Raw genomic sequence first — 15,214 nt, 5'->3', positions numbered from 1 at the left:
GAGATTTCAGTGGCTAGGAGCTAAAAAAAAAAAAAAAAAAAAAAAAAACGTTTGCGTAGGTTGATCGCTAGATTGAAAGACCGAAATGTGAGCGAACTTAATTTGGAACTATTAAATTTTGACCTGTAGGGTATACGCTGGCGAGCAGATAGAGAGGGAGAGAAGGCTGGGGGGAGAAAGACAGAAGAAATGGGATCAATAGAGGAGACAACCCCATTATAAGTCAGTGGGGCATGCCCATGCCCCACCAAGAGGAAATCTGGGTTGGCGAGTAGGGGAGAAGGCAGGAGGGAGAGCCTCCTCCCCTACCGCCGAGGGAGGGGAAAGAAAGATGGGACCAGCAAGAGCGCCGGCACAGATTACCATTATGGCTGGCATATGCAGAAAGTTCTGCGGTCTCATTGGGCTAGTTGGAATTCAGCTGAGTAGAAAGTCACTCATGAGGCTGCGTCCCGTTCGGGGGAGGTCCACATAAAGTAAAAAAGTAAAGTGCAGCCATTATCAACCCACTGCAGGATGGAAGCCTCCTCAACAATTCATGCTGGGGGGGAAATGGACCATAATCTCCTACGCTGGTCCAGTGCGGGTTGGCAGATCGACCGTATTCAGCAGTCAGGGGCTTGAACCCCGGTCTACTCAAAGAGCGTGTGCTACTGCACTCCCGCTTCTGCCCACTCGGCTACGGAGGCCGTCATGAGGTCCACATATCGGGTGTGAACTTTTTTTTTTTTTTTTTTTTCCTGAGGCAGTTAGTTGTTGGTTTGTATTGTTTGCTGTCATAGGTTATTCATTTCATGGTTGTTGCTGTTGTGGCGGTGGATGCGGGAGAGTCCGCCTTCTTGTGAAGAGGTCTTGCGCATATTCAGTGAAGTCACTATAAGTATCTTTTTTAGTTAGTATCAGATATTCTTGGTCTCGTAGCATTATTTGGGTGGTGGTTATAAATCGGCAGCGGAGATCCTCGTACAGTGGGCAATCGTACATCAAATGCCCCCATGTCTCGCGTAGACCGCAGTGGCATTGGGGGGGGGGGTGTCACTCAATCCGAATCCATGGAGTTTTTCTGTTATGGCGCCATGGCCGGTCAACAGATAGGCGGCGAGAAGTCCAGGAGAAAGCCAGGGTGGACAGTTTGGGTACACCAGTTGGATATCAGGAATAAATTTTTAAGTGATGTCACCTTTGGTTGATGTCTGCCAGCGGTTTTGCCAGCTCTGGTTGAGATGTGCGAGGAGACGTTTGCGTTCCACTTTGTGGTCAGTTTCAGGGTCCACGGTGAAATTCAGGTGGTTAGCCTCCCGTCCCTTGGAGAGTTGATATGTTAGGCCGCGGAAGACTATTTCAAGGTCAAGGGGAAGAGTCGCTGTCAGGGCCTGGAGAGCGTGCGTGCTTACAGTATTGCAAGCTTTTGTTATTGTAAGTAATATATACCGCTGCGTGGTGTCCAGTTTTCTTCTGTTGACGGCCGTGATGGACTTCCGGTACCACACGCCAGCGGCATACGTTATGTCCAGTTTTCTTCTGTTGACGGCCGTGGTGGCCTTCCGGTACCACACGCCAGTGGCATACGTTATGGCAGGCAGGAATACGGTTTTATAGAATAGCTTGAGGGCTCTCCTCCGCAGCCCCAATCCTTCCGGGAGACCCTCATCAGAGCAGAGTATCTTCTGATCTTTTTCTGTATGTAGGTCAGATGAGGGGTGAATGAGAGGTTATTATCTAGGACAACCCCGAGGTGTTTTAGTTCCTTTGTGAGCTTAATTGTAGTGCCTTAGATGCGGATTTGGGGTGGTCTCCTGATGTCCAGGGTACCTTTTAACAGTACTGAGTTGGGCTTGGTTGAGGATATGCGGAGATTGTTTTCATCGGTCCACTTCTGTAAGGTGTCAATGGCACGAGTAGCAGAAGTTTCTAGCCTGGTTCTGCTGTCCTCTCGCAGTACCAGGGTCAGGTCGTCCGCGTATGCCTGAGTTGCCACACGACTTAGGTCTCGGTTTAGGAAACCGTCAAGAACCATGTTCCAGAAGAGCGGACCCAAGACTGAGCCCTGTAGGCAGCCTCTGAAGATCTGTCTGGAAATAGAACGATATGGAGTTTCTACAACAACCATTCTGTTGCCAAAATATGTTTTGACACATTGGTATAGGTTGGCCGGGATGTTGGCCTTCCGGAGTCTGCCGAGGACGCTTGGCCACCACAGGGTGTCAAATGCCCCGGCAAAAATCTATTGCGATTACAAGTAGATATTTATGGTTTGTTGTTTCAGCAGCTCTGGTAATGTTTTCCAGAGCATCCAGAGTGGAGCAGCCCCTCCTAAAGCCGAATGCACCAGGGTTCCACAGGGTGGCGGTTTGTCAGCAGCACTGTTTGCAGCTGCTTTGGAACCTCTGCTGGCAAATTTCCAAAACATGACCTCGTACGCCGATGATTTGAAGCTCTTCATTCTTCGGATCAGCCAGAACAAGCACTCTCAGTTCAAAGAGCTGCAATAAAACAAATAAATGAAACACCTTTCTGCATTACATTGGTCTCGAGCTAAATACCGAAAAATCTGCCCGGATGATGTTCACAAAGAGGAAAAGAATAATCCCAATGCACGTCTCTATAAATTGGACATCAAATCAAGCTTGTCAACTTCCACAGAGACCTCGGTTTGGTCTGGGATTCAAACCTGTCTTTTCTGGAACACTTCAAGGACGCAAGAAACAAAAATTTTACGCAGCCCTCTGGTCTGCTCGACAGGAACTGGTTGATTACGGCAATAAGTAACCAATATCTAGATTTCTCTAAATTTGTGTTTGGCTCTCTACGCGTCGTAAAAATGGTCCTCCGTTCCTCCAACCTACCTGCAGTTCTTGGGGCTTGAGTATTGGTTGCTGCGATCCCTCAATAGGGTTTCAGGACATCACCTTACTATCTCCAGGAGTATACTACATACGCTTCATGGAATGACCCCTTGGAAATAAATAATCACTACTCGCAATATAATCACTACTCTCAAGGTTATAATGATTTATGCACCAACATCGAGCCATGATGATGAAGAGGTCGAAGAAATGTACACCGAAATTGAGAGTCTTCTAGATAAACAGAAAACTCACTACACTATCATTATGGGGGACTTCAACGCTAAGGCTGGAAAGAGACAAAACAGCACAGGAATTGGAACTATAGGAAATTTTGGAATTGGTGAAAGAAATGAAAGAGGTGAAAGACTTGTAGAATTTGCAGAATCTCCAGGAATGTCAGTAATGAACACTTTTTTCAAGGAAAGGGTGAACAGAAAGTGGACATGGAAGAGCCCTAATGGATTAACTAATGAAATCGACTTCATCCTCACTAACAGAAGATATATTGTGAATTATGTGACTGTCCTGAATAAGGTAAATGTTGGAAGTGATCACAGAATGGTAAATGCACACTTGATATAGATGTAAGAAAAGAAAGGAAAAAACTGACTCGAGTAAATAATACAAAGGTCTTTGAGATAACAGAAGAGGAGAAAAAGCAGTACGTACTGAAACTTAAGAAAACGTTTGAGCTTCTGCAGACTGTTCAGGACCAAAATATCGACGAGGAATATTACAACTTTCTGAAAGTGATAAAGCCCAAGAAACCTATAGGTAAAAAGAAATCCAAAGAAAATATCAGCCAAGAAACAATTGTCATGATGAACCGAAGACGACAAATGAAGAGCAAAAAAAAACACTGACTGGGAGAAAATTGAGTATACTCAGTTATGCAAAGCCATTAGAAAGAGGCTCAGAGAGGACATAAGAAGATTTAACACAAGAAAAGTAGAACAAGCATTAAGGTAAAACAAAGGATTTAAATCAGCAGCTATGAGCAGTAATACAGAAAGACAAATGATACTGAAACTAAAGAATAGCGATAGTGTAGTTATAAATAACAGAGAAGGCATAATTCAAGTAGCAGAAGACTACTATAATGAGTTATACAAGGAGCAAGGGAATGATGCCAACAGTGGGGAAGATGGATCGCAAATTAGTAACACATACAGCATACCTGATATTCTTCCTGATGAGGTAGAACATGCGTTGAAGAAAATGAAGAATCAGAAAGCCCCGGGGGAAGATGAAGTTACTGTAGAGTTGTTAAAATTGGGAGGAAGAGACATGACACAAAAACTGGAAAGACTCTTCACAAAATGCATTAGAAAAGGTGTGACGCCTAAGGAGTGGAATAATGCAATCATAGTTTTGCTGTATAAGAAAGGAGATAAATTAGAAATTGGAAATTATAGACCAATTAGCTTGTTATCCCACATCTACAAGTTGTTCACAAGGGTCATTACTAACAGATTACAAACAATACTTGATGAGAATCAACCGAAAGAGCAAGCTGGCTTTAGGACAGGACTCTCAACTATGGATCACCTTCACGTAATGTCACAGCTAATGGAGAAAGCAAACGAATATAAAACACCATTATGCCTGGCATTTGTGGATTATGAAAAGGCATTTGACTCCATACAGCATAAGGCAATGTTTCGGGCACTGGAAGGACAAGGCATAGATACCCCATATATTATGATTTTGAAGGAAATATATGAGAGTGCTACCTCCTTTATTAGACTAGACAAAGACAGTAGGAAATTTAAAATCGAGAAAGGAGTTCGACAAGGAGACACAATATCTCCGGAGTTGTTTACTGCTGCCCTTGAGGAAGCTTTCAGAAGATTAGACTGGTCGCAAAAAGGAGTCAATGGAGAGTACCTAAACCATTTACGATTTGCAGATGACATTGTGGTCATAAGCTACGATCCCAAAGAATCAGAGGAAAATCTGAATCAGTTATGTACAGTTAGTAAGGCTTTTGGACTAAAGATGAACAAGTATGCCACAGAAAGGAATATAATGATTGGAGGAGCAGTAATTGAAAAGGTGGAGTCATTTACTTATCTGGGACAAGTCATTAGCTGTAATAATGATAAATGGCTGGAAGTCAAGAGAAGAATAAATTTTGGATGATAGCATTCAGGAACTATAGTCACATACTGAGGAGCAATATCCCAATTTGTCTGAAACGTAAAATAATGAACTAATGTATATTCCCCACCATGACTTATGGAAGTGAAACTTGGGCACTCAACAAAAGAATGAAAGAGCAGCCGAGAACTATATAGCGAAGAATGGAACGAATTATATTGGGAAGCAGACTGTTAGATAAGAAGAGAAACACATGGATTAGGCAAGAAACTCAAGTAAAGGACATTCTTATCAAAACTAAAGAACTAAAATGGTGGCGGGCAGGACACATAGCTCGAAGACATGATGATAGATGGACTAAGAAAATAACAGAATGGTACCCAAGAGGAGCTAAGAGAAAAGCTGGAAGACAACAACGGAGATGGACAGATGAAATTCATGAGTTTGTGGGCAGTAAATGGATGGCCATTGCACAAAACAGAAGGAACTGGAAAGTTGCTGTAAAGGCCTTCATCCTGCAGTGGATTGAAAATGGCTGATGATGATGATGACTCGCAATATAATTACCCTCTCCAAGCTTATTTCGGGTAGACTAGATGCTCCCATCATTGATAGGCTCATCATTCTACCCAAAGATAACAGAAGAACAACTAAGGGGAAGTATTGTCGGCCACCTTCTTCGCAATAGCACTAACCCCATTTTTAGCTCAAAACTGTGAACAATTCATTACATATACAGATAATTTGAAATGTTTTGTTACCTCTGAAGAACAAGAAACTGCACTTCATCTATCCGAGGAAGCAAACAAGACAATCACGAAGCTATATTGGTCTGAAACTTAATGAAAAGTAAACTGCCCAAATCACAATGTTACAAACAGTAAATTCTAAGTGGGAAGCATTCAAAGAATTAATCGTGGAAGCTACTAGACTTTATATACCGATTAAGAAATATCGTTCAAGGTTTAGGCCTAAATGGTTATCAAATGAACTAATGAGACTCGTGACAGAGAAGAAAAATGCATGGGATGCATATAAATTATCAGGTGACGCAGAAGCCTGTGGCAGATATAAGCTAGTCTGTAATCAGGTCACAAAGGAGGTTCGGCAGGCGAAGGCGGATTACGAGAAATCTTTGGCAAAAGATGCTAAGAAAAACAGCAAGGATTTCTTTACTTATATAAACTCTAAAAGGAAGGGGCTAAATATGATTGGTCCACTTGACATCGATGGTTCGACTGTTGATGATCCTGCTCAGATAGCAAACAAACTGAATGAGTATTTTGCATCTACATTCACACGTGAGGAATTATTACAATTTGAAAATGGAAGAAGGTTATCAAATTGTAGCAATGTGCTTAATGATTTTGTAATAACTGAGAGCAAAGTGGAGGAGAAATTGTTGAAGTTAAACATAAAAAAGGCACCAGGGGTGGATGGGATCTATCCAGTTATTTTAAAGGAGGCGGCAAAGCAACTAAGCAAACCCTTAGCCATAATTATGAGAGCATCCTTGGACTCAGGGGAGGTTCCCACGGACTGGAGATGTGCAAATGTGTCCCCAATTCACAAAGGTGGATCGAAGGGTGACACGAGTAATTACAGACCAGTTAGTTTAACTTCTGTTCCGGGTAAAATAATGGAGTCGCTGGTTAAAGATGCATTGCAGGATCATCTAGACAAGACTGCAGCAATAATTCAAACACAGCATGGGTTTGTTAAGGGAAAGTCTTGTCTGACAAATTTGATTGGTTATTATGATGTGGTCACAAAGGAACTGGATGCAAAAACTAATTTTGATATCATATACTTGGATTTCAGGAAAGCTTTTGACACTGTTGCGCATGGAAGACTACTGTACAAATTGGAGCAGAATGGTATTAAGGGTAAGTTGCTACAATGGATAAAAGGATGGTTAAGTGGGAGAAGACAGAGGGTGGTAATCAATGGGTGCTGCTCTTCGTGGACTAATGTTATTAGTGGAGTCCCACAGGGTTCGGTGTTGGGTCCACTGTTGTTTTGTGTATTTATCAATGATATTGATGAAGGTATATCAGGCTTAATGTCGAAGTTTGCAGATGACACAAAGGTTGGCAGGGTTGTTAATGACAGTAATGGCAGTGTGCTACTGCAACAGGATCTAGATAATTTGGGCAGATGGGCTAAGAAGTGGCAACTGAAGTTTAACCTTGACAAATGCAAAGTACTGCATATGGGTAGAAGTAACCCCAGAGAAACGTACCAACTGTGTGGTACTACACTTAAGGTGGTAGAAAATGAAAAAGACCTGGGAGTAATTGTGCAGTCAGATATGAAGTTTTCTGAGCAATGCAGACAGGCTGCCAGAGCAGGTCATGGGATATTGTCAATGATATACAGGAATTTTGCTAGTAGGGAAAAGGAGGTGATTATCCCTTTGAATAAGGCAATGGTTAGGCTACACCTTGAGTACTGCGTACAGGTCTGGAGGCCACATTTTAGGAAAGATGTAGAGTTGCTTGAGCGTGTACAGAGAAGGGCAACAAGATTGGTGAATGGAACGAAGGGGTCCTCTTACCCATAAAGGCTTACGTTCTACAAATTGCAGCGTCTGGGGACTAGGCACCAGCGATGTGATCTGATTGAGGTGTATAAGGCCTAGGGTTGAGCAAACTGAATTCTGAATGGATTCTTCCGCTTGCTCAGATTATGAACCTGAGGGGGCATAAATTCAAATTGAGGAAAGACAGTTGTAGAATAGATGTGCCTTTAGCCAGCGGGTGGTTAATTGCTGGAGAAAACTTCCATCTGTCATTGTGGAAGTTGATAGCTTAAATAAATTCAAGGAGGAACTGGACAAACTTTTAGAGGGAATGGGTGCATGAAATTGTTTTTTTTTTTTTTTTTTTTTTTTTTGGCTGATGGTACATAAGCTCATGCGCTTGCTTTGTTGCACCCCATGCCTCCATTACTACTACTACTACTACTACTACTACTACTACAACTACATTGTGCTTTATAACTGTTCACAACAGATGGCAGGGGAAAAAAAAAAACTGAAGTTTCGTACGATGATTACAATTGGAACTGACAAAGAAACTTAATGAAGTAAAAAAAAATATTGTTTAAGGAAATTTGATTAACATATAAACATTAATAGTGAAAAAAAATTTGAGAGCGATAAATTTAGACAGCGATATATAGGTGGGCTAAATTAAAATAACAGCTAGAAAAGTTAAGGCATGGTTGACAGCAGTACAATAGTTTGCAAAATAATTGATACACGCCAATGAAATTTAATCATATAAGGCATTATGTTGTGATGCGATACCATTTGATTTTTGGATAAAGCACATTATTTCTGAAATATGGAAATCGTATCACGCACACCTGAATAAGATCCAAAAGGGTGTTATCATGGGGATATAATCAATTCAGTATTTAGGTAGTCTAGGGGTAGTCTAAATTGATATAATCAATTCAGTATTTATGTAGTCCTTGCGCCCTAACAGAAATTGCTCTAATCTCCAGCATGCCATTCTTCAATTATTTTTGTAATACATATTTCAGTAATAAGAGCCTGGCATGACAACTCACTAATCTCATGCACGATCCACTTCAAGAATTCTTTAAGGCCTACAAAACTAATCAGTCATTGAATTCATTGTAGACTGCAATATTTTGTTGATATTAAATTTTGGGAACACATTTGATAAAAACTGATAAATTTTACAAAAAATACACATTGAAAAATCAAGGGGAACAACAACTTTAGCATTATCAGTTGAATACTCAGCCATCAAACCCCAGAGTCTCACATCTGGTGAATATGGGCTTAGCACACCCAGGGTTCCGAGGTGGATATCATCATTCTTCTTTTTCTTGGTGATTTCGTTCTTTCTCTCTCTCTCTCTTTCTCTTTCAGGGTAACTCAGAATTTTTTTTTTTTTTTGCCTGGTGCAGCAAAAACTTCATTCTTCCTTGCACCATACGGCTGATAATGATAATGATCACTGACCCTACGTAGGTAGAGGAAGTGCCTAATTTCTTTACAATGTGCTGCCATCTACTAGGAACATTTAGAACTACGGAAACTTTTACGATAAATTATTTGTAATAACTTTTAGCATTAGCATTAGCATTAGTAGAGGCATATGATTCAAGAAAGCAAGCTTATGCAGCATCAGCCAAAAAAATTAAAAATAAATAAAAAAATAAAAAACCACTCCCATTTCACCCCTCCGTTCGTTTGAAATACCTGTCCAGCTGAGCCTTAAATTTATTTAGGCTATCAACTTCCACAAGGGATGGAAATCTGTTCCACCAACCAACTACCCGCTGGCTAAAGGCAAATTTCCGCACATCTCTCCTACATCTGTCTTTCCTCAATTTGAATTTATGCCCTCTCAAATGATTCTGAGCAAGAAGAAGAATCCCATCGGCATTGAGCATGCTCAAACCATTCAAGGCTTTATATACCTCTATCAGATCACCTCGCCGCTTTTTTGCTGTATCTAGCCATTTTTATTATAAGTGACCAGAGGGGTGACCGGGGGTGAGTTTCACCCCTAGTGGAATAAAATTCCTCTCCCCGGCGAAAAACAGTAATTTTAATTTTAATATTCGTTCAAAGATCTCGGACACTGAAATTTTCGCCACATTTTTTATTTAATTTTAATTGAAATTTTCTTCTTACTGCGCTCTTTAGGGGCAATATTATCAATTTACACAATGTTGTAATTATAAAAAACGAATTCAATAAATTTATGTCAAATAAACACAACACAAAAAATCACAGCAATTAAGTGGTACTCGCTAGGTGGTATACAGCGAAAATAAACCACTAAAATGCAAAAACCACGAACTTTTAAAAATAATTAAATAGGCAATATTTCTGGTTGTACAAATGACAACTAAAATCCACTATTTCAAGTGTCGACATTTTCATTTTATAGTTCCTTTTATTTTCACACAAACCATCTCTTGATAGTGTTCACACAAACGGAATACTTGCAGCTAATTCTTTGTTTGTATATCGCAAACAAGACGGACTGGTTGCAGGCCGTGAATATGTTCGCTTGAATTGGTACCTCAGTGAAGTGAAGTGACCGATGCTACTGAAATTATAAAGTGTCCCGCGGCTTTCAGGAAAAGGGTTAAACGATGCCTGGGCAAAGAGGGGAGTCTAATGCAGCCACTATTTCAATCGTCGGCAGTTTCGCTTTATGGTTTTCAGATTCCCTTTATTTATTTTTATATTTATTTATTTATTTATTATTATTATTTATTATTATTTTTTTTTTTCACAGCAAGAGTCAATTTGTGGCAAATTCTTCCTTTGTATCAAACAAAACAGTTTGGTAGCAGCCTATGTGAATAGGTGTGATATGTATCTGTACTGTAATATTGCAAGATTGCATGAAGATAAGCTTAGAAGGCCCGAATGCGTTAACAGAAAAAATAATAAATAACAGAAAAAATAATAAATGAATTGATTGATACATTATGCAAAGAAAAAGCAAAGAAGAATAAGATTATTATAATACTTGCATTTTTTATTATAATTTGTATGATTGTTTTGCGAATTTTAATTGGTGATTCATAAATTCATAACGTATACACATCTTGTAAATATTAAATAATAATAAAAAATATACACATATACTACATGTACTCCCAAATTATACATTCTCTCCCCCACCTACGGTGCAAACAACCTGGATTCAACACTGTAAATGAGTGAAAACGCAGTTGTAGTAATGAGTTCTTTAAATAACACTACCCAACATGATTTTTACCTCCAACAAATCAATGGTTGATTCTGGTCGTTTTATGTATAGAATTTAAAATCAATCATAAAAATTTCCTATCACGTGTCAGTTTTAATATATAGATAGATAACTGGATTCTGTACAGAGATATCATTACTGTTTGAAATACAGTACAATTTTTAAACCTATTAACTTTTGGTTGGTTTTATTTATTGGGCTAAAAGTTAAGCAAGTACATCATTACTGTTCTTGCAATATAGTATATTTTGATTTTGATGCACTTTTCTAGACAAGTCAGTATTTTTATTAATTTTATTACACCATTCTGTTCAATATATAGTGTATGATGAACTACGCTATAAGAATTCACCTTCTGTTCAAATTTACCAATTGATTTTACTGTTTTTAAGTTAATGCATTGTTAAAATGGAGAAGACAAAGCACCCAGACAACTGCTATGTTTGTGGACACTTAACCCCAAAAACTCGAAGGAAGAAAATATACAATGTCACAAAAGTTGAATATCAATTGTACTTCGGCGACCAAGAAAAAAATTGGGCTCCACATATCTGTTGTATTATTTGTAGAAACAAACTTTCAAAACGTGGTGTTGTTGTACATTGTACATGTTTCAACCCGAAGGATCGGGAACAACTTGTACTGTCGGAGGAGGAGTACTATAGAGCCCTCTCGAAATTTGCGCACGAACTGTTCAGCAGACTACGAGCATTACCACAACTTCCCTAAACTCGACACTGGAACTCTGACAACTGAAACGGACAACAATGACTAGGACTTTACTGGATGAGACCTATATCCCCTTAGTGACGCCATCCCACACTGACACCCTGATTATTGGAACAGCAGTGGATGAGATCCTATTCCAACACTGACCAACTAATGGACTGTACACTGTCATGGACCTGACGAAGCCACAGCTTTGCTACATACACGCCATGTTAGTGATCTGAGCCGGCTCCCTTGTTCGGCCCTTTCTTCTCCCTTACCCCGGCGGGGGGAGGTGACGGCTTTTCTGTCTCCTCCCCTCCTTGCCGACCCCACTCTTCCCTCTGGTGGGGTATGGGCATGCCCCACTGATTCTACCTGGGGTCGTCTCCCCTATTGACCCCATTCTTCTGTCTTTATCCCTCCAGTCTTCATTCTCCCTACCCAACTCTATCTGTATGCAAGCGAATGCCCCACACGCCAAAAATAACCGTGTCTAAATTACGCTGTTCGCCCACCATTTTGGCTTTTCTAATTCTAGCGCAATATTCCCATGCAATTTTTTTCTTTTTTTAAAGGTCCTAGCCACTGAAATCCCAGGAAACTAGGTGGCAGGACCTGCCAGAGTGCAAATTTAAACTAGTGGTTACCTGGTCTGCCTCCACGGGGCGAAGTGCGGGCAACGTTGGGCCTCAGCTGGGGTCCAGCGGCTAAATGGCCAGAAGAACAACGGTACATAACACAACACACTCACATGATCCATACACTTTTAAATCTCTGGCCTTCCCAGTGAACTGGTACACTCACAATGAAAGCAACGCGGAGATGGGGGGAACCCCTGGTGCCGTTAGACACTTAACACACTTTGCACTTTGCACTTGTACACGTTGGAACTAATGACATTAAGAGTAAGAGATCTGCAGATTTACTCAACAAGTACAGCTCAATGTTGAAAAAAAGTCCCGAGTTAGGGTTGAATGTGAAAGTGTCTGCAATTCTGCCCAGACGCGATAGGAGCGAGTATATGATAAGAGCCTTGTCAATCAATTTGGCCCTGGAGAGATTGTGCAAGGCTCAAGGGGTAGAATTTTTTTCAGCCTGGTCTGTGCTTGTTGACAGGAGAGACTGCTTCAACAGGGATGAGGGTACACTTAAATAAAAAAAAAGCCCGCCGTAGCCTAGTGGACAGGCGCGTGGATGCATAAGTACACGTACCTTGAGTGACCGGGGTTCAAGCCCGTGACTGCTGAATACGGTGCTGTTTCTTGTATTCTGTTTATTTAGGCCTGACGTAGCCGAGTGGTCAGGAGCGAGAGTGCATAGCACGCGTTCCTTGAGTAGACTGGGGTTCAAGCCCGTGACTACCAAATACGGTAAATATTTGTATTGACGATTTATTGTAAACTCTACTGAGACTTGGTTGTCGTGCCGGAGTATAAACAGAAATTTTATTTTATTTTTTAGAAAGGATGCAAGAATATTTGCTGATGCTATCGAGGCAGTGTTAGGTGGGTCGGAAAACTGCTAGCTTGGGGAGCTACACAAACTGAAAGGTTAACAGTGCCCGCAGGCAGAGGCAAAAGTGATTCTTGCACTGCTTCTATTAGAATGAGCAGCAGCCTGGAAAGCAAGGTAATGGAGATTTCCAGCACTACTGGGAGTCATAGTGGAGCAAATAAATACATGGGCTGTGTTAGGTTAACTAAGAGTAGGAACAGGTGCATGTATACTTGCATGTACACCAATGCTAGGAGTATAGTTAATAAATTTGATGAGCTGGAAGTGTTAGTCAAGACTTCAAAAGCAGATATTGTTGAGGTATCAGAGACTTGGTGTCAAACAGACATAAGCAGTGCATAATTGGAATTTAGGGAGTACAATGTGTACAGGAAGGATAAACAGGACAGGAAGGGAGGAGGGGTTATGCTGTTAGTTAAGAAACACATAAAATCTAAGGAAGTGCATCCAATTGATTTTGGTGGACAATGCAGTGAAATTTATTTGGGCTTAAAAATTAATAAACAACATTTTTTCAGTATTTATTTAGTTATTTACTTATTTATTTTTAACAGTCCTTTACCACTTAATTTCAAAAGTTCACTTGTGATTTGAATCGCAAGAAATGGTACAGAAATTTACCTGTACACAGACGAAGTTTTTGAAAATCATAGAAAGAAGAATTTATTTTTCCGTCTGATTAAGATGCAAAGTGGAAATTGAAACATTGTTTTATGTAACATGCTGACCGATTAAACTCTATCAACTCAAAGATTTTTTACTTTTCAATCAGTGACCTCTTTTTAATAAGCGGCAAACAAGTCTAGCTGTCGGCGGTGTTTTTCCAGGTTACACGTGTCATTATTGTGGGTGTTTTTTTTTTTATTATTTCCCCCCCCCCCCTTTTTACACCGTGAAACATTTGATGTGTGACGGGAAAGCGTTAACCACGTTTTGCTGGGTCAAGGTGAAAAAAGCGGGTCACGGAAAATACATTTAAAGGCGAATTACATCGTAAGGTGTCGAAACAAAAATTCCAGAACAAGGGTAATTGTCTGGATTTGTAAAAATATTTCACATCTACATGAGAAATTCTAATACCTACAGCTGTGGGTGTATCTATGTGTGTGTCTCCCAAATCTTCGTTTTTCTAAAATTATTCAATCTCTCAATCAAAAAATACAGCTCACTACCGGACTAAATCTAAAGATGCGTCATGGCTGCATATGAACAGACAGAGCCGTTCAAATGAGCAAGGGTCGCCTAATCAACACCCAGGAGGAAAACTCTTTTTTTTTTTTTTTTTTTATGAAAACTCCAAACACGAGAGGTATTAGCACTTATAGTACTTAGTACCATGTTTGGGTTGGACGTTGAGAAGACGAAAGAAGATATTTGTTGACATTTGACTTGAACTTCTGTAGACTAATTTTCAGGAAATACGTATTGAGGAAGGTTGTTCCAGAAAACGGAAACTGAATGAATAAACGAGGAAGATGAAAAGTTCAGTTTCACACCCACAAAGAAAACTTGGAGATGGGGGAAAAACCCTGGTGCCCTTTGACACTAAACACACTCTACACCTCCCTGCCCTGCCCTCCCATACTTCGCCTGGTGGGGCTCGTCCCCACTGACCTCTTTGGGGACGCCTACTCTATCATCCCCATCCCTCTATCTGTTTCGCCCAGTCTTCAGTCTCCCCCACTCTAACTAAACCGACCGAGTACGCCCCTAATAATGCCGCCAAATTCTAATCAACGTCTAAATTCAACCGCTTTCACCCTTTTTTTTTTTTGTGTGTGTGCGCGTATATATGCACAGTATATATATATTTATATATATACCTACATTAAAAATATTTTCCTCCTAGTGATATTTATTCGAGCCAATGGGAGAAGAGAGCGAGGCAATTACGTCACTATAAATGCAATTAATTATTGACAACTGCCTCCATAACGTTCACCTACCTCCTAATTCACTGTCTAACATTTGATGTTCCATTGTAACATTTTTATATATTAATGAATATTGTATATTTGCAATACAGTAGTTTAGTATTTTGTAAATATTTAAATATCTGTATAGTTTGTAAATATTTCAATTAAATATTTTAGTCCTGCTCTTTCGGATGCAACAATATTCCTCATGTATTATGGAACTCGAAGCAAAAGCTCTTTTCCCAAGTGACCTATGTAAAGGAAGATAAATAATTACATAGTGATTGAATGCCGCGCACAGGTAAATAATTATACGGATTATTTCCTGATTAGATATCGATCATAGTGACATAGC

The sequence above is a fragment of the Mastigoproctus giganteus genome, chromosome 7 (genome assembly GCF_048544385.1).
Source record: "Mastigoproctus giganteus isolate SK-2022 chromosome 7, ASM4854438v1, whole genome shotgun sequence".
Classification (NCBI taxonomy): domain Eukaryota; kingdom Metazoa; phylum Arthropoda; class Arachnida; order Uropygi; family Thelyphonidae; genus Mastigoproctus; species Mastigoproctus giganteus.
Note: the sequence above shows the minus strand (reverse complement) of the source record.